The sequence below is a fragment of the Thermobia domestica genome, chromosome 13 (genome assembly GCF_964235325.1).
Source record: "Thermobia domestica chromosome 13, izTheDome1.hap1.1, whole genome shotgun sequence".
NCBI lineage: Eukaryota > Metazoa > Arthropoda > Insecta > Zygentoma > Lepismatidae > Thermobia > Thermobia domestica.
Window position 1 is genome coordinate 140,063,348 of NC_137466.1, and position 24,473 is coordinate 140,087,820.

At 35.8% G+C, this 24,473-nt stretch overlaps 1 pseudogene across 1 annotated transcript in view; it reads right to left on the reverse strand.

Moving 5' to 3' along the window:
- Positions 1-1,231: 1,231 nt before the first annotated feature.
- Positions 1,232-24,473, reverse strand: part of LOC145668586 (cytochrome P450 6k1-like) — a 39,327-nt pseudogene continuing 16,085 nt past the window's right edge. Inside the window, exons 4-5 of the transcript XR_014128048.1 lie at positions 4,091-4,342; positions 1,232-1,543 (exon numbers count right to left, since the gene is read on the reverse strand). The product of XR_014128048.1 is annotated as a cytochrome P450 6k1-like (transcript). The remainder of the gene's footprint in view (positions 1,544-4,090; positions 4,343-24,473) is intronic.

The window sequence follows — 24,473 nt, forward strand, 5'->3', positions numbered from 1 at the left end:
ATAGTGTGATCCGCCGGCTTGTTGTTATTTTTCAAACCGTTGTTCACCACGAACAACACTTTAGTGCAAAGACAATTTTACCGGGAACATACAAAGTTGATCGCCGAGATACATATGATTGTCTTTTTCATTATTTGCAACGACAGGTCGTGATTAAGTATAGCGAACGCCTAGAAACCGTAATAAAAGCCGACGGCTCTATGATGCTGTGGGCCTCAATTTCCTAACATTCCGTAACTCATGTAGTTGCAATCACAGGACGCATTATTGTCAGTGATTATGTCGAACGTTTTATGATCGAATACATCTATGTTTCAGATATTGCTTCCGGTCAATGACGCTCTGTAAGATGATAATGTTCCAATTCACATTGTTGGAGAAGTTCAGACGTGATGTAATGAACATCGGAATTAACTACAACACTCCCTTGTCCCGCCTAAATCCCAAATTTCTACATCATTGAACACCTATGGTCAGTTCTGGAGCTCAGGCTCTCGAACAGATATCCTCCTCCTTTCCTTGTGACAGAATCGAATGCTGCACTGTTTAAGGAATGCTACAGTTTCGTACTGGAAACCATTGATGATTTATATGCCTCAATTCTATGTTCAGCAGACTAACTGTGGTTCCACGCCGTATTAATGTCGTAAGTTTCATTTTTGCCAGATGTTTCAATTATTTTGATAGCATTTGTATATGTATCCATGGCTCCAGGAAGGCAATGCACATAAGCGTGCAGAATCTCAACGACCAGTGTTCAAATGAGCAGTCTGGTGTTCACTAGTTTGATGCGGCATATTTACATTTCTCCGATTGTTAGGACCTCTTTCAACTGCCAGCATAGACGTATGCAGCTACAATGGTGTCGCAAACAGTGCATGTAGAGAGTCAAATGGCTTCATTTTCTTTCCTTGAACAAATTCATCTTCTGTCTGCAGCATTATGGCCACAGTAAGGTCTGGAGATTCTGTGCCAAGAGAATTGACGATAGCATTCTGTATAGCTATACCGGTCCAGTATCATGGGCTATGATATACAGTACCATTGTATTCCATTTGTGGTCACGTATAGTACGTGTTGATAGATCTTTGACAAGCCAATTATGATACTATATAGTTTTAGTGCATGCTGAGTATGAAAGTGAATAAACCAATACGAAGCGTAAAATATGAAAATACTATATTGTAATTTATCAATTTTTTACGAGGTACTGTCAAATGAGATAAGAAAATTTTAATAAATTCAAACTATCTTACAAAAGAAAAAATTATTTACATTATTCATAATTATTATACATAATTTCGCTTTAGTGTTTAATTTTCGTGTATAAAAGTTGAATTACTTGTGTTGAGATCGTGCCTGCTTCGTGGAAAATTGCAGGCCAAAGGCTTCAGCTGAAGATATATGCCCTTTTCCGCGGATAACAAAAATGGTTTCTTATCGATAACAAGTGGATTCTGGGTCTTCCTGCACTTCACAACTTTACAGTTTCTCAGGACACTTATGAGTCCTACTTTTGCCTGCATTAGTCCAAATCGATTACCTAATAAAAGAAAGAAAAAATAACATTATAATACATATATTTAGTGAATAGATTTCGTTAAATATACGATATTAGCTAAGTGGAGTTTGGTTTCAATGAAACATTCGAAATCAAATTTCTGTTCTTTGACGCAACATGGATCTATGTGTACGTGTATATGAAGGTTTTTGGCTATCTATTCACTTTTATATCAAAATTATCCGATAATGATAAAGCTTAGCGTGTTTTCTGTTAGTCTCTGCCATATGTCTTTTGTTTGGGGGTGGATATCGTTTGAGAAGAGAGTTCATATTGTTACTGTAAGCATAGAGGTAAATTAATGAACATTAAGATGAATAACAAAGAAAGTTCCTCATCTTACACATGGAAAATGAGAAACTCTACTTTAACACAGGACAGTGGTTCCAGCATTAAGACAACTTTAGTGTTTATTTCAACACCAAGGACTTGGTGTTGGGGTTTACACAGACTCGGTATTACCGGTTTGACATAGAGCCGGAACGGTGTTAAATTACACGACGGTTGTAAAGTGCAGAATTTTACTCTGACTAATCTGCCTATCGATATGTAGGCTCATTTTACATACGATTGTTAGATTTTCATCTAATTTGCTTATAAATAGGGGAATATAGTATGTAAATATTATTCTGATATTTTCATATTTATGTAGTCAGTTCTGCTATATAGAAAAATACGACTGCAGCTATCAATAATTAAATGTTTGTATCTCTATATCTATGGCATATATAAAATGTTATGTGATTTTCGAGATAACATCTTTAACATTAGTAACCTACAGAATGATATTATTAAATTTAGAGGATTATAGGATATCTCTTATTTTAATGAAAGATGGAAAGCAGCGCAGAGAAATATATAAAATTATACTTCAAGAAAGAAACTTGAGATTTAACAAGCACAGAGATTTTAAAAATAAGGTTATGAGCACAGAACTCCAGATATTTTCGTAGTCAACTAGATTATTTAACACCCACTAAAAGTAAGAGAAAGTGACAAAGATTTCAGAATAGAAAATGCATATACTTAAGAGGATGAGAAAGAGTGTATGGTTTGTATCACTTCCCACCTGTCTCCAAGGTCCATATAGCGTCTCCAAGTTGTGCTAGCAAAGTCTAGAGATGAATGCCAAAATTCCCTTACAGAGCACTTTGTATTTAACATTTTTACAAATGTTTCTCACCTTTCTCGGTCGTATCTTGAATCTCAACTGAAAATTCAGCTAGAGAAGAAAACCTATATTTTTTAACTTGGTAAATGCAGTAGTTTGAAATGTCTATTATTGGTTAAGTAATAGTCACAGCTAAAATACATAGATGCAGTCGTATGGAACAAAATTATTCTTTGAATTACTCAGAATGGACCTATATTAGTAGTTCAATGCGTTTCCCGGCGAAAGAGCTGTTGAAAGCTCTTTATTTTGTAAAATCAAAACAACTAATAAAACTCGACATGTCTTCTGCTATGGGTAAGAATGGTATCTGGAATAGCCGGGGGCCGCGGTGACTCAGTGGTAGAGCGTTTACCTCTGATAATGGGGTCCTGATCATTTGTTGGTCATTTCCTGATGCTTTTTTTTTTACTCACAAACCGTGGTTGCCTAATCGCAATATTAAAGTGTTCGATGGTCCTTTTCCTTGCTGACAATATTCCGTTCCTAGTAACCACTTATAAATAATTTATACCACATATTATTCCTCATAATAGTCATTTCCGTTTATTAAGAAAGAATATATTTTTACGTAATTACTTAGCAATTGTACACTAAACAATGAGAATGGTGTATTACTAAAAACATTCAATACTACAAGGCACAATGTTAGGTAGTTCATTTAACCATTACCGTTGTAATAATTTACTAAAAAATCCGATAGAGTTGAAGTAGTACTAGACAAGTATCAAAATTCAACATTACTCGGGATCTATTGTGTTGAATTAACACAGTAACTTTTTTTCTGTGTGGAATATAAACTTCCATTTCCCGAGTTAGGAATAGATTTCGAAATCTCTAGATTTCCCACCAATTTGCTATTGACCAACTTCGACCGCTAATCGTGATTGCTAAACCACTATATTTAACGGAAATCCGCTGACTTTGTCAACACTACTGCAGACTAACAAGGAATTTTGCTTCTGCTCATTCCCTTCTATCCGGCTCACTTCTACAGATTGCAATGGTGTATAGAAGTTCTTCGCAGTATCCGTAAGAACCTTCTGAATCACATTTTTTAGGGTAACTATAAGATTGGTATAACTAAATTTTATGGAATATCCTCAAGTGTCAGCATCAGAGATTTGTATATGGATTTCACATTGATGCTGGTAATAAGAAACAGACGCTAACAAAGATGAAGACGATATATTAACAAAAAGTGAATTTTAACATAATCAAAATAAAAGAAAGGAAGGAAGACTACATTTTAAAATGTTAATAAAAACCAGATGATGTAGAATTGTTGAAACATTATCTGCCACAAGTACCTTAAATATTTGCATCTAGTGAAATTGATTCTAAAAAGAATTACGTACCTATACAATTCCTGGGTCCTTCACCAAATGGCATGTATGTGTAGTTTGGACGCTTTTTCTTGTTTTCCTCTGTAAATCTTTCTGGATCAAATATTTGAGGATTTGGATAGTATTTCGGATCGTAATGAAAGCCGATTACAGGTAGGAACACTGGGAATCCTTTGGGAAGAACAAGATTACTGCTAGGTATCCTGTACTCTTTGGTGCAGATACGGTCAAGGAACGCTAATGGCGGATACTTCCGAAGGGTTTCTGCAAAACAGAATGATTTGGAATAAATAGATGAGTTTCATGACATAACTTACTTTTCCTAAGAAATAAGGATTTCAAATATGATATCATGGCTAAAAAACTCAGAGTTTACACATAATAATATATAGAAATTTAAAATAACTCTAAAGTATGATATATATATTTTTGTTTTAATTTATTGGATTACAATTTGTGATAATTATGAGACTTGGAGGAAAATTTCTTTTACAAAATAACGTCATGAATGATAATGATAGATAGTTAGAAGTCGGTAACATCAAGAAATTCTTCGCATAGATTGTCCCGATGTTGCCTTTGAATAGAATGTTTCTGTAGTGTTAACCCGTTAAATATAGCTATATACAGTATATACTACACTACTATTCTACTATTCTACAAGTCAAAATAAACCAATATACCTAGGTATATATTGCTTAATTGGGATCGTAGCAAGTTTTATGCGAGAGTAGTAAGGAATTGGGGATACACTGACGAACTAACATTTGAGCGAATTAAATGAACAGATGCAAATTTATACCTTTTAATATACGAATTTATTCCCTTCCTATTGATAAATGAGTCTATTGGCCTAGGATGAAAGTCATATCATACTCAGAGAGACTTTGTGTACATACCTCTTTTCCTGTCCATACCGGGCCCACTACTTCTCTTTTCGTTGGATGTCTTTTCACTTATGATCACAAAGACGACGGACCGAGGTTCTAACCGGAATCATCCGTAGCCTTCCTGTAGTCTGGATTTTATTCAGAAGTCACTTCCTAGTTTCAATTCAGCAGTTTTCTATCATTGAACCCGGCAGTACACTAAAGAATGCGGAATCCAGACAGGGTGGTATGATCAGAACAGAGTAATGTACTCATAGAAAATACTGTAAAACTTCAATGGATCGTTCTCTCCAAGTATGGTACAAACATTCTCCCGGTGGCCATCGAATACCAACCGTATTCGACTTTCATGTATAACAAGAAAAAAAATAAAAAAAATAAAAAATAAATAAAATGAATACAGAATAAGAAATATCACTACAAAGTTCAATGTTTAAGAGAAAATAAATTAATTGCGTCCATGGTCTGAATATACAGTTCGCAGACATAGTATTGCTATACAGTCTATGGAGATGTAGGAAAACTCAGTTGAAATGTTAATATACACTGTCTTGCTGAAGCATGGCATCACTGAATTAATTTTAAAAAGAAAATATTATAATAATCACAAAGTAGTAATAATAATTATCACCATCACCAAATATCACATAACACTGTCACACTAATGTTTCAATCACAGAAAGCAGGATTAACGTTATCTCTGTTCACTATTAAGAACACAAGGATGAGTTTAATTCTAAAAACTTCATTAGGCTGGTGGTATTCTGAAATTTCATAAATAAGTTTTTGTACCACAATTGATGTAAACCAGTCTGTGCTTTTACCAAAGGTCTTATTCACGAGCACACCGGTCGATATTAGCGCAGTCTATGGTGAGTGAACACAAGACGTTATGCAGTGATGATAATTCTTAAACATGATAATCACATATAAATCCAACAAAGATATACATAGTTTCATAACTATCTATTGGGCCAAAAGGGCATCGGAGTATGCACCACAAAGAGCTCTCAAAGTACACATAACTCTCACCGTTAGGCCAAATAAACTTTATGACACTTGATTAAGATGAACGAGAGAAGAAATTTCAGAGTATGCCTTATTAATTATTACTTTAGGTTCTAAATAATCTTCGTACATAGAAAGGGGTGGAGGAAGGCATGGCAATGGAGAATCTTGGTTTGATATAGGAAGAGAATCCGTTGTTGTTTTAATTACTGGCTGAGATATCGTTGGTTTAGGACGAGGTGATTGAACTGTTTTCGTTTTTGCAAAAGCAACAGAGATTTCTCAAGTAAAATCGAAAAGTAGAGAGAAGCAGGAATGCAAAAAGAAGGAACAGTAGTACTGACCAAGAAATTGTGGAGGCCAAATGAGCTGGTTTGTCTAATAGAAATGCACTAACTCTAGATATTACATAAAACAACGCCAACACACGATGAAAATTCAGCAAAGAAAGGATTGCCATGGTGAGCAAAAAATTCCATATAATCAACAAAACATCAGAATGCAAATAAATAGGAATAGATTTCGGAGTTGGAACAGTTCGGTAAGGTGTGATATTGTAGAATGGTACACTGTAGGAATATGAAATAATGGTTGGTAGTGGTTTCAAATAGATGCCAGAAATTACTTGCATATGCTGAGTAGCGGTTAGAGATGATAAGCTTACGATCATCAAAATAAGACGGAAAGATCGCAAGATCAATCCGCTTTCCTGTGCACCTGTAAGCAAACAAAAAGAAAACGAAAATCAACTTCCATGCATTCAGTAGAGAAAAAAACAAATACAAAACATGCACGAATAGATGCTATCAATGAAGACGAATAATAGATACGAATTATACGTGAACGTACTACTGGAAGTACTCCCAATAGATCCTTTCTTTTCTAAATATAACTAGTAATGAAATAGAAATAAAACAATAGTAAACAATGTCCCTGGTACCTAACAAAAGGACTAACTAATATCTCTATTATTCTGCATTAAAATAACATCATTATTACCCGTACATATACTCATTTTTCCTGTCTTACATCTTGAATTACAGCTAACCTGTAATCGAACGATAAAATCAAAATAAATAAGACTTCAAACATGATACAAAACAAAACCCACTGATTATCATCATACGCTAACTCAGCTTAATCGAAATACAAAAAAGAAAAAGAAAAAATCGGAAGCAAATGAGAATGTTGTACTTTGATTACAGCATAAATATACAGACGTTCAACGATTAAGCGACCAACGGAAACAAAACAATAAAAGAAAACTCAGCAAACGTAAAGATGTCAGGAGTATAACCTATTGACCACGTTCTGCTAAGAGAACGCTGAAACAACAAATTAAAATATGTAATTTCCAATTGTAAAAAAAAAAGATCTCTAAATCGCGAAAGATGTTACGGTTTAAACGTAGATTCCCCCTCCTATATTTAACCAAAGAATAGAAAAGATGATTCTAAATAGTTTAAAAGAAGGAATAACACTCTCCATTACAGTATAGAAGAATGAAAGGACGATTTGTCTTTCCACAAATTGTAGCTTGGCCATCGGGGTGAGATATTGACAAACTGGAACACACAGGCGCCCACCACTCGCCCATGCTACTGTAATGAGCAGCGTTATTGCAGACCACCACCTGTGTTAGTCCCTAATCTAATTTTTTATTCCCTTGAGTGTTATTTACTCTGTCTTTTTGTTTAACAACCACACAAGTGTCTTCATTTGCATATGTTTCTGACGGAGTCTCTCTGATCTTCGAAGATTAGGGCCATCACCGGTTTGATGTTGTTCATGGTCCGGATGTTCATCATGTTTCGTGATTCGAGATGTCTCCTTATCCTCTGATTGTATTTTTTGTTGCCCAAAATCCTGTTGTTTAATTTTCTTCCTGTTTTCAGATTTTTGTCCTTCCTTTTCTTCTACTTCTGCTTTGTTATTATCTCCCTTCTCTTCTTCTTCGTCCTCTTCTTCTGGAAAGAGTTTCTTCAATATGGACACAGTAATGGAATCTTCTACAATTTTACCGCGTGGAGAATAATACTGTACGATATAACTATTCTCATCATTCTTTTTAGTTATTATACCAGTGCCTCTGTATATTTGACTGAAAAATTTCGATTTTCCTGGTTTCGGGTTTACGTCCAGAATTAAGACTGTCTCCCCAACTGAAAATTGTGGGTGCGACATTTTGGCGTCAGATACTTTCTTCTGACATTCAAATTTCTTGCAAAGATTCATATATGCTTCACGGCGAGCTTCTTCAATCTTCTTCAGTCGATCTTCATTAGATTGAAACTGAACAGGTACAGACATGGTATTATCCACTGGCAGTGATGGAGTAAAGCCTATTAAAAGATAAGCAGGGGAAAACTACATTCCAGAATGGACGGCAGTATTATACGAAAATGTGATGGATTGAACATAATCAGATCACTTTTCTTGCTTATCATACACATACGCTTTGAGAAGCATAGAAATTGTTTGTATAGCCTTCTCAACAACACCAATTCTAAAGTGGGCCATTGTATCTGCAAATTTCAAAGTAACCCCCAGTCGTTGAGTCAGCTCCTTAAACAACGCAGACTTGAAACTTGAAGCTCTGTCTAATCTGAGAAATTTAGGTGTGCCGTACCTTAGAAAAACATGATTCACTAAAGCATCCGCCACTTATTCTGCATCTACTTTCTCCAATGTTGTGGTCACCAGAAATCTAGTTGTATCATCAATTACCAAAAAAAAAAAAAAAAAAAAAAGATAACAATGTTTATTTTTGTCTAGTACAGTCGGCCCGTAAATATCACAAGTAATCGAAGTAAATGATACAGGACTGTTCTCACACATTTGTAATGTGTGGGGCTTTTTCCCATATATCGGACGCACAAGTTGACAAGTTATACATGATCGTACTTTAGAATACACATATCTCTTTAAATCATGAAAATAATATCGACGCCTCATATTCTCATAAATTTTGAGTGCACTCATATGGGCCCCGCCGTGTGGAGGAACATGATACTGTTCAAAAACATGTTTACGTAAACACAAGGGAACACAAATTAAATATACAATTTCTTCACCAATTTTCTGCCTCCGCATAAGTATACCATTTTTCAAAGAGAAATGATAGGTTGCCCGTTGAATTTTCGGTTCCACTTCGCTACATAATCCATCCGTTTCTAACACTCGTATAATTTGAGATAGGTAACTATCTTTCCTCTGACAGACAGAAATGTCGAAATTTTCGTCTTTAAGAAAATAAAGCCTATTTTCTATATCAACTGCATTATCCTCCTCTGTTGGCTCATTTACAGGGTTTCTTGACAATGGTGCAAAATGACAAAATTATAGTCTTGAAAGAAATTACTCAAACGAGCTAGCTTGCCTGTAAGATTTTTGGATGTTTGTAAGCTTAAACTAGCATTATCGGTGATAACAGTAAATTTCTTACATCCCAACAAAAAGAATCTAAAAACACGAAATGCATAAGCAGCAGCAGCAATTTCTAGAGACATAACATCATAGTTTTTCTCCTGTGGTCTAAGACTTCTACTGCAAAATGCAACTGGGTGTATTTCATTATTCTCATCTTCTTGTAATAAGCTGCATCTACATGTAAAAAGGTCTTACGCGTCGTGTGAAACAGGCGCGGATGCAATGCACTTTTTCAACATTTGAAAACTTTTTTCACATTGCTCGACCCAATGAAATTTCGCTCGTTTTTTCAATAATCCCTGAAGAGGTAATGATATGTTACTATAATTCCTTATGTGCTTTCGTAATTATCCAGTAAGCCCTAAAAATGACTTCACTTTTTTAACTGTTGTAGGACGAGGAAAATCTTTCACAGCATTAAGTAAATGCGGCGCAATTTGTATACCACGCTCGGATACAAGATGTCCCAAAATCAATGCTTCATTATAAAATAACTGAGTTTTCTTAACTCCTAATCTCACATTAGCTCTACGAAGTCTCTTAAATACTTCTTCCATTGTATTAAGCATAGAGGAAAAGTGTTTAGAATAAAATATGAAATCGTCCACAAACGTGGAGAGTTCAGAGGCTGAAATACCTGCAGTTATCATAGCTACTGAGCGACACATCACTGAGGAAGAAATACACAATCCCTGGGGCATACAATTGTACTCCCAACTACCAATATTAGGAATGCTAAAAGCTGTTTTAGGTTTAGAACTCTCCGTCAGTTCAATGTTAAAAAATCCAGAATTTAAATCAAGAACACTGAACCACTTGCAACCTGCTGAATTCGTAAATATTTGCTCCATGAACGGTATTGCAAAATTCTCATTTTTTCACACAATCCGATTCAAAAATCGAAAATCAGATATAAATCGATAACCACCTTGAGCTTTCTTTACAAGAAGAACAGGATTATTAAATCCTGAATACCTAGACCTACGTATCACACCCTGAGATTCTAATTTTTCTAATTCATCTCTCATTTGATCTACCAAGTGAAATGGAACAGGATACTGCTTTACATTAACAATAGTGCCATCAGTAGGAATATCACACTTAATAAGACTAGTAACACCTATACAAGTTTGATCCCAAGAAAATGTATCGCTGTATTTAAAACTTAAGTTTAAAATTGTGTCTTTTGAGACTGAGACAAAGCCGGATTCACATTTAACAAAGAAGGATTATAGCGCTCCTGGTGATACTCTATACGCTTTCTAAGGTCTTCTTTTTCAGTTTCGCTTAACTCACTTTCCCAGTCTAGTGCCTTTTCACCTTCTCCATCTTCCTCAAATATTTTACAAACAACATCACAAGGCGATGTATAACCAATCACTGTATTCTTTTTTAAAACTACATTGTGAGGATTTGGATTTATAATGGGAATCAGTCTATTCTGATTTGGCAACAATGCATTGGGAATAAAAATATTGCGCTTTAACAACAAATCTACGTTTGGTTCAAAACACGAATATTCCTCTACATTCTGAACATTTACTAAGTCTATAGGAACAAAAGACGTGTGTGAGGCACAAGTTTTGTTTTGACCTTTAATACTAATTGAGGCTGTCCTTGTATATTGACTTTTGACAAAATACTAGCTGGCAAAACATACTGTATTTTCTGAGAATTCGTAAAATTTGATTTGGGAGGTTTACCATATCTATACAATGTCAGTGTCATGTCGGAAAAGGAAATGGAGGCATTTTGATGACTTAGAAAATCAATGCCCAATAAAGGTTTAGAATTCAAAGGTATAATTCTAAAACAATGTACGTAAGACTTGTTTCCTAAGAAAAATTTCAAAAATATTACCTCCTTTGAAATAATTTTAGCACCAGACACCCCTATGAGATTCCTAGTAATTTTTACACGTTTCACGTTTTCTGGAACCAAATGCTCAGGCCAAACCGAAATCATGGCTGCAGTATCAATTACTAAGTCCTGTTGCATTCCATTAACTTTAGCTGTAATAAGACATAACCTTGATTCTACTCTTATGGGGATTTGATGCTTTTGAATATCTACCAGATCCCCCCTTCGATCCGTAGATGATTCTAGTTTGAATTTTGCTTAGGAGCTCGACAAAATCTAGCAATGTGGTTTATTCCTTTGCAGGCCCTACATATTATAGGTTTGTACGAATCAGAATTATTTTGACCTGTGTTCTGGTTACTGGGTGAACTACCCTGTGCTTCGTTCTCCCGGTTAAAATAATTCTGAGTTTGCTGCTTTTTCTTCTTGTAATTATTGTTATATTTTTTCTTATCCTTCATGGATGATTCAAGAGCTAACACAAGATTCTGCATATTTTCGCATACTTTCTCAATATCCGTTTAGGAATTAGGGGTGCTAACTTCACCCTTACTCGTGTCATTATGGCTCTGAGCTAAAGCTTGTTTAACCTCCCCTAATTCTTTAGAAAGTTTCTGTATTTCATTGTTATGAAAAGAATTTGGAGCTAGTACTGGCGGTTGATAAGTAGGTGGTAAATGATACGAAGAAAGAAGTGAAGAATCATATTGCATCTGCGGAAAGGAATGAGAATTCCCCTGTACATGAGGGAACATTGGTGTCTGACCAGACATACAAGAGCTAGCAGGAAAATTGTAAGGTATTCCCTGCGGAATGAAGGGATTTTGTGCATAAGCATTAATTTCTTGCTGTTCTTCCTTAATACGTTCACTTAACATTGTTTCTTTTCGATCTACACTGTTCAACTGCTTTATTAATTCGCCCACTGAGCCAAAATGCTTGTCGGCAACTACACTCATGTACTTGGACCTAAGACCGTCTATAATATACATAATTGTCTGCTGAACGGTAGCAGTAGGCAAATACAACGCAACAAATCTGGCTTTTCGAATGGCATACATTTGTGGAGATTCACTAATAGATTGCTTAGCCCTACGTAACGTGTCTTCTACTGTTAAAGGCGAAGATATGCCTCTAAAAGTAAAAATCATGTCTTTCTTTACATCGTCATAAGATTTTCCATCATATGTACCTTCCTTCTTATAATTTAAGAACCAATCAAAAGCTAAATCTGTCAAACAAGTAGGCAAAACCTCTTTCAGCTTGTCATTATTCCACTTATAATATCTTCCGGCGTTTTCTAACTGTTCAAAAAATAAATCTACTTTATGAGGCTCATAACCTGTATAAGACGGAATTTTCACTAACTCTCCTATACACTCCATAAAATTATTCCGATTTTCACTAGTCATTTTGCTACGTTGTGATTCTAATTGCCTACGAAGTTGCCCCCTCGTACGTACGCCACTAAAGACTTCCGTGGTTATTGAAACAGAATTTTCCGCTAATACACACAAAAGGAAGTTTCAACTCAGCATATTCATAATAGCGTTGGCAAACGAGGCCTTTTAACACAAAGCAAGAGAAGAATTCATTACTACGCATACAAGAGAAAAAAGAAAAAAAAGAGGGGAAAAAAGTTCAACGAATATTACTCGAAAACAACACGACATACGAGACAGTTCAAACAGCAGATGCTGATTCGTCAAAAACAAAAGAAAATAAGAATAATCTATACAACAACCTTTACAATGCCAATCATGAAATGGATTCTAAATAAATTCATATTTTATTCTAAAAAAGTTGAGTATCATAAGCACTACTAAATAATGGGGGAAAATCAGAAGAGAGGAAAAAAAAATAAATAAGTGCTTGAGACCAGCATTCCACCATGCTTAATTGGGATCGTAGCAAGTTTTATGCGAGAGTAGTAAGGAATTGGGGATGCACTGACGAACTAACATTTGAGCGAATTAAATGAACAGATTCAAATTTATACCTTTTAATATACGAATTTATTCCCTTCCTATTGATAAATGAGTCTATTGGCCTAGGATAAAAGTCATATCATACTCAGAGAGACTTTGTATACATACCTCTTTTCCTGTCCATACCGGGCCCACTACTTCTCTTTTCGTTGAATGTCTTTTCACTTATGATCACAAAGACGACGGGCCGAGGTTCTAACCGGAATCATCCGTAGCCTTCCTGTAGTCTGGATTTTATACAGAAGTCACTTCCTAGTTTCAATTCAGCAGTTTTCTATCATTGAACCCGGCAGTACACTAAAGAATGCGGAATCCAGACAGGGTGGTATGATCAGAACAGAGCAATGTACTCATAGAAAATACTGTAAAACTTCAATGGATCGTTCTCTCCAAGTATGGTACAAACAATATATATATTTTTGCACACTTTTCGGGTTCTTGTCTATAGACAAGAATTACACTATGTAGCAACGTCGCAGATATAAAGAACCATATAGTAGATCTACCAATCAATCGAATAGTTACATTGATCATTTCCAGATAGTGGTTAAAGTCGATATATGTAGACACTACCACGACTTATTAGTATAACAATCGATGAAACTATTTGATGGATTTGTAGAACAATAATAACGGCTCTAAGTTTTTTTTGCGACGTTGCCACATACTAAAACTTTTGATTACGTATAGTGGCTGAAGGAGGGCCCTGAGGGTATACCAGAATATATTTTCGCTTTATTTGTAAAAAAAAAAAAATAATATTACAATTTTGAAAAGAGAGGAGAGAAATATTTCGAAAAAATAATAGAAAAAAAAGCTGTTTACGATGTTGAGTATCTACATGATCTATACATTTTTTTAGGCCATTAAACTGAAATATTAATGATGTGATTTTACTGATTTTTTCTTCAAGTTTAATTAAATGTCTCCAGGATTTTCTAAATAAATTTGCGTTATATGTAGATATATAATATTACTTAAATTAATTTTGATTATTAAATATTAAAATTATATACTACAGAATATAATTCTCACGAAGTACGGTACATTCAAATTGATTTCAAGAAGAAATTTATAAAATCAAATCATAGAAAGAGAATGAACGTTTCAAAGAAATTATAAAAATAGTTACTCCATTTAAACACAAGAGGACAGTCAAAAACTCTCCTTAAAGTTATAGTTTTGACATTTATGATGTAATCACAATGACTCTTGCGTACATTTGACTCTACTCCCTTAATTGTCTACCTAGGTAATTATGAATTGGACAAGTGTGATCAGGTCATGATAAGAAGGAAGGTACACCTTGTCTCAAAAAGTTTGAGCGCATTCTTTATTGGTGTTTTGAGGCAAAAATTTTCTAAGTCCAGCTTCGGGTATCTTCCGGAAAAAAGTAAGCCAGGTTCGAACCTCTAAGCCAGCCTTTGCAATCGGGAAAAAGTTTGCAGATGTGTTTTTCTTCTTTTAAATATAATAAGACTTGTTACCAAGTGTTTAAAAAAGCAACATTGATTGAAATACTTAATGATACAATATTTCGAAACCTTTTTTTTTTTTTTTAATGTCAGCACATGCTTGTTTGTCATTTAGCTCTCCATACGTAATGGAACATTTAAATACGTTAAAGAATCTTTCCATATGTAAAAGAATGCTCAAAGTTAAGAAATAGAACATAATTATCACCTGAGTACTAAAATAAAAGTCAAAGTAGAACAGAAACAGCGTTTGTAATGGATATGAATGTCATAATTATCTTGAGATCCGTTATACATCGCTAGAAGCATAGTTCTAGAAGTCCTTGCGTTAGCTCATTGGTAAGCTGTCGGATTTCAAATCTTAAGGTTGAGAGTTCGAATCCCGTCTAGGTTAGTCCTTTTTTTTAAAATTATATTTTCCGCAATGCATGAAAAATTATATAAAATAATTACATTAGAATACATAAGTTGTGTATATATAACATAATCATTGCAGAACATAGTAATTATTATGTTTAAAATATAACATCTGAGATAATTTTCACAGTAGGTCGGTATTATATATGAGGATGTAAATACAACTTAAGAAACTCGTTCAATAGCAATAAATAAGTTATGTAGTGTATTTATTTGCATCTATTTGTCATACAGATGTAACTTCTCAATATTCTCATTACAGCATGTCATTTACATTCGTGAAATACAATATATTCCTACGGATATAGAAAGTGTTTAAACAGAGTATCCAAAGTCGTATCCTGCTTCAAGACACATAACTTTTCCCGATCCCCTTAACGTCACGGGAAGAAACACAAACTCTCTTTAGAACGGAATGTCGTTACTTAGAGTCTCATTCGAATACGTTGAATATGCTTTTGTATATTCATCTCTGTCTCTCTCTCTCTTTCGCTTTGTTTATGTGTGTGTGTGTGTGTGTTGCGGAATATCCCAAGTTGAATACAACATTTGCCAAGTATATGAGCATCATTGTCATCGAATACCAGAAATTGAAAGTCGTGTTTCTTCAGGTTGGGTTTGCGTGTTCATGTTAGCTCACTGGTAGAGTACGGACTTGCCAATAAAGAGGTCTTGAGTTCAAAGCCTACAGCTAATAATCATTCTTTTGTTAGTAGGATTGCACAGAAATCGGATACAAGGAGTGGTTTACTTCTAGAAATATTTTCAGAAGCGTTTAGGTAGCCCTGAAAAGGGCTGTTTTCGGGAGTTAAGGCGGGGACATTAATATTGTGTCCAAGACCCTTCTGAATTTATTACACGCTCCATTCTTCTGGGCATGGAATCTATTACATGGGTGACAAATCTATCTCCTTCCCCTACCTCCAGCCATGCTTCGGAAACAAGATGCCACAGGTCACCCTGAGTTCTTGGTGGATCTGCCTCAGGCCAACTTTCCCTTAGAGTACGCTTCACTTCTGCCCACATATTTTCCATGAGATTGAGGTCTGCTCCACGAGCGGCCAGTCGATTAAATCAATCTCAGGATGCCCTGCGAACCATTCCTGAATCACACGGGAAGTATGTATTGGCGACTGGTATTGCTGGAACTGAATTACACCATCAGGCTGAAATACTCGTACAGATAGCACCATGATATTACTGATAATGTCTAAGTACTGAGCATTGTCCAGATGTCCTTCAATTCTATGAAGCTGTCCTGCTCCGCGACTGGAAATCCAACCCCAACATAAAATAGATACATGGCCACTGCGATTGCAAGCAGCCACATATCCATGGTCATATCGGGTGCCTCTCGGACGATACACAAAACGGCGTCCCTCCTTTGATGTTGTGAATATGGATTCATCTGAGAAAACTACGTTTTCCCAATTGAGACCCACATTCGCCTGTGCAAACGCGAGACGGTAAATTTTGTGGTCGTCTGAGAGTTTTTCCTTCACGGCAGCAACACGGCCACGTAACCCAGCATGACGAAGCCTTCGCAGAGCTGTATGCTTTTTACCAAGAAAGAGAGAAACTTCCCTTAGCTGTCTAGACGTCCTTAGTGGGTCTAACCGGGCTTCGTTTACTAATCTCGCATCTTGGGCTTCGGTTGACACATGCGGACGACCAGGAGATCGTAAATTATCAGTCTGACCTGTAGCACCATATTTCCGAATCCATCGCCTTCCTGTAGAGGCAGGGACACCTACTCGCCTGCTAGCTGCAGTTGCAGAATAACCTTCCAACTCCCATAAAGTAATTACTGCTGTACGTGTATCCATAGTTACCAATGTTCTGAGCTGTGAGAAGGAAGCAATAGGTAAAATCTAGTACCTGACGTGTGATTGGTTACTTGCACGACCCGCCTATTGTGGGGAACAGCGTTGCCAGATCTAGCATAATGATGCTAGATCTAGCATAATTTGCATGTCTCTAGCATCTAGCATCTTGCTTTTAGCATCCTGCCCAAATCTAGCACAATTTCAGCAACTTATCAAAAAGCCATAAAACCTGGAGATGAGAAAGAAGTTGGTCGTGGGAAGAAAAAGAACGGCAGAAATGTATCCTCTTCCATTGATTCATACACTCGGTAAACCATACAGGCAGTCTTATTTTCCGAAGTAAGTTCGGAACGGCTTTGGGCTTTTTTTTTTGTGGCTCCACCCAGGGTTTTCTAATCCTTTAACTCCGAGGCATGGGCGGAGCTATGGGAGCCATTCTCCCCCCAATTTTTTGACAACTTCACCATCTTTATTTCTGAATTCATGATCATATTTATTCCTGAAATGACAGCTCCGAGACCGACCAAAAATCTGCCCCCCCCCTTCCCCAGCAGACGATTCCCAACTCCGCTTATGCTGCGAAGTAATTTTCTTTCAAAATATGTAAACAAAAACTTTGCATTCATTTATACGATATATACGCCATTGAGTCTGGCAAACGACTGCAGTAATTTAGTTGAGTTAAAATTTTGGTGCGTGAAGTATTGAGTTCTATCCATGCATTCTTGCTCTCTGTGTATTTTAAGTTACGTTATCGTATCTCAACTTCGTTTTTTTAAACTCCTGAATTAGTAATTATGAGGATCTAGCATAATTTGACCGAATCTAGCATAAGTTCAATCAGGTTTTGGAATAATTCCGAGCTGTGAGTCTGGCAACGCTGGTGGCGAACGACTTGGTCAACGACTCGCGAAAGAAATCTGAAAATGGTGCGCCGTAATAATAATATTAAAAACAGTTTTTATAAAGGAATATTAATACATACGAAAAGCTGTTTAAAGAATGAATTGTTATACTGACTTTACACGTATAAAAACATATACCATATACCAAACAGATTGAGCGATATGATGATAGCTGTTTTGAGACGAGCACTTTCGAAGTCCAACTTCGGGTATCTTCGGAAAACAGTAAACTAAAGCTGCTGGTTCGAACCTCCAAAGCCAACCTTAGTAATCGGGAAAAGATGTACAGATATGTTTTTCCTTCTGTTAAATATAATAAGACATGTTGAAATGGTATTAAGTGTAGAAAAAAGTAACATTGATTGAAATACTTAATGATACAATATTTCGAGACTATGTATTCACACTCTCGTTTCGTCATTGTGATTTCCATACGGAAAAGAGCATTTACGTATGAGCTCAGTTATATTTCAGAAGCAGCTTCCGAAAAGCGGTCATGTTAGCTCAGTGGTACACCACCGAGCGTTTAAATCGTGAGTTCGATACCCGTTCAGGTGAGATTCTTTTATGATATTCTACTTTCCTCAATGCATGAAAATTATGTAAAATAGTTACATTACAATTCATCAGTTGTATATATATTTTCATATCATCAGTTGTATATATCAATTGAATATATATATTCATACCATCAGTTGTATATATCAGTTGAATATATATATTCATAACATTTCACGACATAAGTAATTCTTATCTTTAAAATATAACATCTGAGGTATTCACAGAACGTCGGTGTGTTATGTGTGAATATTGAATACAAATTTAAAAAATCGTGTAATAGCAATAAATAAGTTATGTAATGTATTTATTTGCAGCTACTTTCATCGCAGATAACTTCTCAATATTCGCATTACAGCATTTAGGTAGAGCATATCGAAAATCGGATCGTGATTCAAGACAAAAAACTAGCTAGCCCCAAACTGTCACGTAAGAAATTCACGAATCGCAAAAGTAAAGTGAAGAGATTGAGAGCGGTAATTCCTTAATCGCTCTCTCTCAACTCTCTCTTATCTGCATTTATACATATAAAAGTGTATGTATGTATGTTCCATCATAACTCATGTATGCCTAGAGCAGGGTTTCTCAACCTGGGAGTCGCGGACCCTAGGGGATCGCCAAGATAGGCGGGAGAGATAAATATAGTTAGAATATAATACCAGAAATTATTTTTAAATATTATTTTTAATTTTGTTCTGATAGGCATACTTTTATTTTTTATACACACTGTAAAGAACAATAAAAAATAAGTCTACTGAACATTTTCAAAGGGTGTAAAATTCGTGTTACTATTCGGTTCAAAGTCTTTTGTCGTCGCGAATTCTGTCGAGAAATTTGAAGCTTAAAATATACAAAACGATAATCATGCCTGTTGTTCTGTATGGTTGCGAACCATAGTCGCTTACTCTGAGGGAAGAACATAGACTGAAAGTATTTAAGAACAATATCCTTAGGCGAATATTCGGACCCAAGAGGAACGGGAATGGGGAATGGCGGAAACTTCATAACGAGGAACTACATAATTTATACGGTTACCCAACATTGTTAGGGTCGTCAAGTCTAGAGGCTTAGGTGGGCAGGTCATGTAGCTAGAATGGAAGAAAGTAGAAACGCTTTCAAAGTCTTGACTGGAAGACCAAACGGAAAACGACCATTAGGAAGACCTAGGCGCAGATGGGAGGACAATATTAAGATGGATCTAGCTGAGATAAGAATACAAAGTAGAAACTGGATCCAATTGGCTAAGGATAGAAGTTAGTGGAGAGCTTTTGTGAACGGGGCATTGAACCTCCGGGTTCCATAGGCCATAGAGTTAGTTAGTTAGTAGTGTTGTTTAAAAATGAATTTAAATCAAAGATGTATGATATAAAACTAATGAGAACTGTATATAGAAATACTAGAAAAATACACATGAAACAAAACCTGCACATTGAAATACAATTAAAATTAAAACCTAATGAGATACCTAAGCATGGTATAATTTCACTAGTGCAGCAATGCCCGGTTCAATCTTCATGACGAACATTATCAAGCCATTTTCAACTGATAAGCGATTTCTTATCTTTGTTTTAATGTTTACCAAAAAAAAAAAAAAAAACACTTTCGCACAAGTACGATATAGCAAATGGAATTATTACTTTTAAAGCAGCAATCACCAAACCAGGATATTCTTCTCTCCTCATCAGGCAGAACTTGTCCAAGTCTTCGTTACAGAAAACCTGTTGCAAAGACTTGTCGCATTATCATTCTATTATTTGGTCAAGAAGTTGTGGGCTTAAATCGGATACGTTAATGGCCTCTTCAATGAAGGAGTTTAACATCCATCTTGAACCAGCACCTTCGTTGTTGGGAATATACATATTACAGTTACTGTATCCACTGTCAGTGCCGGGCGCCGAAAAAAGGGGCCACACATTTCGGAGGAAGTGTGTTACTCATGTTAGGAAAGTGCATGTGCACATGTGTAAAATAGAAGGAAAAACGTAATAAAATGTGCTCAAAATTAAGGAAAGGTAGGGTTTATTTTGAAAATGTTCTTGAGCTTCGTGCCAACCATGGTGGCGCTTCGTAGCTAGTCTGTCGACGTCACTCATATATACGGTGACATCGTACTATACTCTCGCCCCGGGCAATGATTTTCCATGGCACTGTTCACTATAAACAAAAAAATGGATTCTACTATTATAGAAATAGGTATGTTAAAAATCCCACACAAGCTTATTATAAAACAAATTATAAAAGGGTCGCTGGCAAGAGCGTGTGATAAAAGGGGATCGTGATAGGAATTGGATTGAGAAGCACTGGCCTAGAGTAATTTTAACCACATTTCTTATAGTTTCAAAGAGTGCTGTCGGGTTACCTATGGTGAATGGGAGGGGGATACATATAAAAGATTCCTAGAAAATGATCGATATTAGATTCATAGTTTTCGGGGTCGCTTAGATAAATAGTGAGACTTTCAATTTCGCTTAACTACGATTAAGCTCTCATTAGTGGGGATGGGCACGAACGACTTTTCTTTGAAACTCGACTCGACTCGAAACAGACATTTTTGAGGTCTACTCTATCTTCCAACTCGACTCGGATTAGAGTCAAGTCGAACCAAAACGAGCCAAATCCTGTGTGTAGTCCTACCTAGACAATACATAGACAATAATTATTCTATCATCAATTATACTACTGTTACTACAAATAATAATAATAATAATAATAATAATAATAATAATAATAATAATAATAATAATAATAATAATAATAATAATAATAATAATAATAATAATAATAATTATTATTATTATTATTATTATTATTATTATTATTATTATTATGACAACACCGTGTACAAACATGAACGATAGATGGTTAGTAAAGGAATACTAAAAGCCAGTTGACTGCCGACGTCGGTAGTCATGAAGTCTACAAGGCAAGGACATCGTTCATTACCCTAAGCTGTAAGCGTCGGTGGACTACAGATGGTCAACTATTAACCTCTCGCCAGAAATTGGTGGCCCCGCAGCGACGATCCGTGATGGTCCAAGTTCCATTTTGAAAACTTTACTACCAGCGGCAGAGACGCGATGAAACGCCAACGAACCACAAAATTACTCTCCCAAAATATGTTAAAATGCCTATATGTGTGATTTGTTTATATTTAGGTGAATCAATAAAACACAAAACAAATACCCCGGGGTGGACGCGAACTATCAATATTACGATTACTAGACACGCGTTCTTCTGACTTCCCCACGGAAACGATCATAAAAAGCTTGGTTGTTGAAGGATAAATCATTGACGTCTTAATTTAGCCAATCAGACAAACCCCTACATCTCGAGTTCTAGGAGATGATACCGTGAATCGTTTTAGATTTATTGCTTTCTGGTGAAGTACTATCCATGCGCAAAATTTGAGCATAATAGCCGACATGCATCTTTGGTGCCTCTTATCTTTAGTACAATTTTAACCAGAGATGGTGTGGGTCAATGAAAATTTGATCCACGACCCACCATGACCCACTATCACCCACCACCCAAATGACCCATTGGCCCACTCTGACCCATCAACCATCGTGATCCACTCTGACCCACCACCAACTATGAACCACTCTGAACCATTGCGACCAACTCCGACCCACCAAAACCCATCGACATCAACTCTGACCGATGACCACGTCCTCCTCTCCATTGACTAAAGAGATTACACTTGTAATAAAACAAGACTGTGAAATTATCACTTATCGGAGTTTGAATTTCTACCGTCATTGGCTCAAGCACCTCTTTGTTACAATACTGATGGGTCTGACCTTTACGATATATAATGGCAAAGTGTTTCTCATCTTCCGAATTAAAATGAATTTAAATTTATCATATGTAATTATTTCTTTGTTGCCTTACAGACACATTTCAGTAGAAAATAGGGTGAAATTTAAAAGTTTCGAATCAAAGAAAAGTAGACGAACGTAAAAAAAAAAAAAAAAAAAAAAAAAGGAGAGGGAGAGAAACTAATTTTCTATATAATTAAGCATGCCGTACTAATTGAAAATGCCCATGTAATTAAGTTTAGAATACAAATTTTATGGCCATTTTTCTCTAACTTTATGGCTTGATTGCCTTATGCTCGGAACGCTCCATATATTAAACACCAGTTTCAGCAATTATAAATAGAAAGCAGTGGGTATAAAATTCAAAAAGAACTTTAGTTTGCATTACTCAATTTTTTTCTCAACTAATATCAATCGTTTTCGATTATTTTTACAAATAAACCCACTACCAATTTCCAATATATAGAAAATGCACTCCCGTCCCCCCGCTCATAAAAGACAATTTTAATAAATGCCAGGGCATATTCTCTTTATTTTTAATAAAGAGTTATATGCTGAATTTCAGCTTTCAGTTGAACGGCTTGTGAGATACTAAATTTTTCGCAAAAATTCGGACTTCTACTCCCCCTAAGGATATGTATTATAATGAAAGTGACACGCGTATGACAACTTCCCAGTTGGGATTGGAGCCTGATTATATACCAAACGTCAATTCATTTGACTTTGCAATTTGACCGTGATGATTACGCATAGTTACTTTCAATTTTTTATGATACATATCCTTATTTCATATGTTACAGATGATTCAAAAATATTTTTTCAAGCAGTTAGCTCCTCTAGAATCTCACAGGCTGCAACCCAAAATCCAACTCCCACTATCCTATGACAATCCAAAAGTGACTGAACTTTTTTTTATTAGGAACAAATGACAAAAGAAAAATGGAGATCTTGAAAGTAAAATGTAGAAAAGCACGGTGCCCCCAATAACTACATATTTCTCCGCCCCTTCATTCCGAACTTAAAAATAAAACTTAATTCGAATATGGTTAACTAGTGAATTTATTACAGTTAAATTCCACTCACTACATGCTACAGCTACAACTATGTAACAAAAAATAACAACTGTGAAACATGTTCTGAATTACTATTACATTTCTTACGCTATTATTAAACATATTAGAATAGTAAAAGAGGATTGTTCGTGAAATAGTAGTATATTTGCTCATGATTTTTAACTTTTTCATACGGAAAAAAATTAAAATATTATTCAAGTTTTAAAATTTGCACTCTGCAAATATGTTGCCCTCTAGGCAATGGGACTAATGTGGACTAATGGGAAATGCTGCACTGTTATGGGGCGTTTACACTTGGTCGATTTAGTCGCACGACTAAATCGACTCGCTGCATTTGCCGACAAATCGAAGCAACTAGGCCGAATCAGATCGATGAATGTGTTCAATTATTTCAACCACAGAAAATAGAACGTCTTTCAATTCAGTTGCCAGTCGATTAGTCGCCTTCGATCAGCAAGCGATTAAGTTGAAGTCCCGTTTACACGGTCGATTAAGTTGAAAGTGACGTCAATTCAACTGAATCAAACGCAAATCGACTAAGTGTAAACGCCCCATTAGCGGCGCTGAAAACTTACGATTCGATTCTAATATCGGTTGATTTCGATATCTTTATGTCGCTACGTAACCACCCTGGGTGCTAATGGGAGCTTAATTGGACTTGAATTGAAAGTAGAGCTATTCACCTAAGCGACCACGAAACTATGGATTCGATACTAATATCGACCCGTTTCTAGCATTTTTGATATGTATCCCGACAGTACTCTTTTTCCAGACTGTAAGAAATATAGTTAAAATTGCTCTAGATATATCAGAATTATATTGAAACACACACATAAATCCACTTTTATATTCTGTATAAATAGAGAGTGAGCGAGCGAGCGAGCGAGAGAGGGCGACTCAAGGCATCACTACTACCACATTGCAAAAGCATATATTAGGAATTGAATTGAAAATCTATGTAAAGACTTTCTGCTGTGGCATGCTTCATAAGGACAGTTCCAGTCTGCTCACGTGACCTTTGGGGTTCATGAATTTTTTTTGCGAGCGTTCCGACTTTGGATTCTCTGTTTATACCCTCTGTTTATGCATCGAATAACTTTTCAAGAACATAAATGACATTCTGTATTATGAATGTTGAGAATTACTCT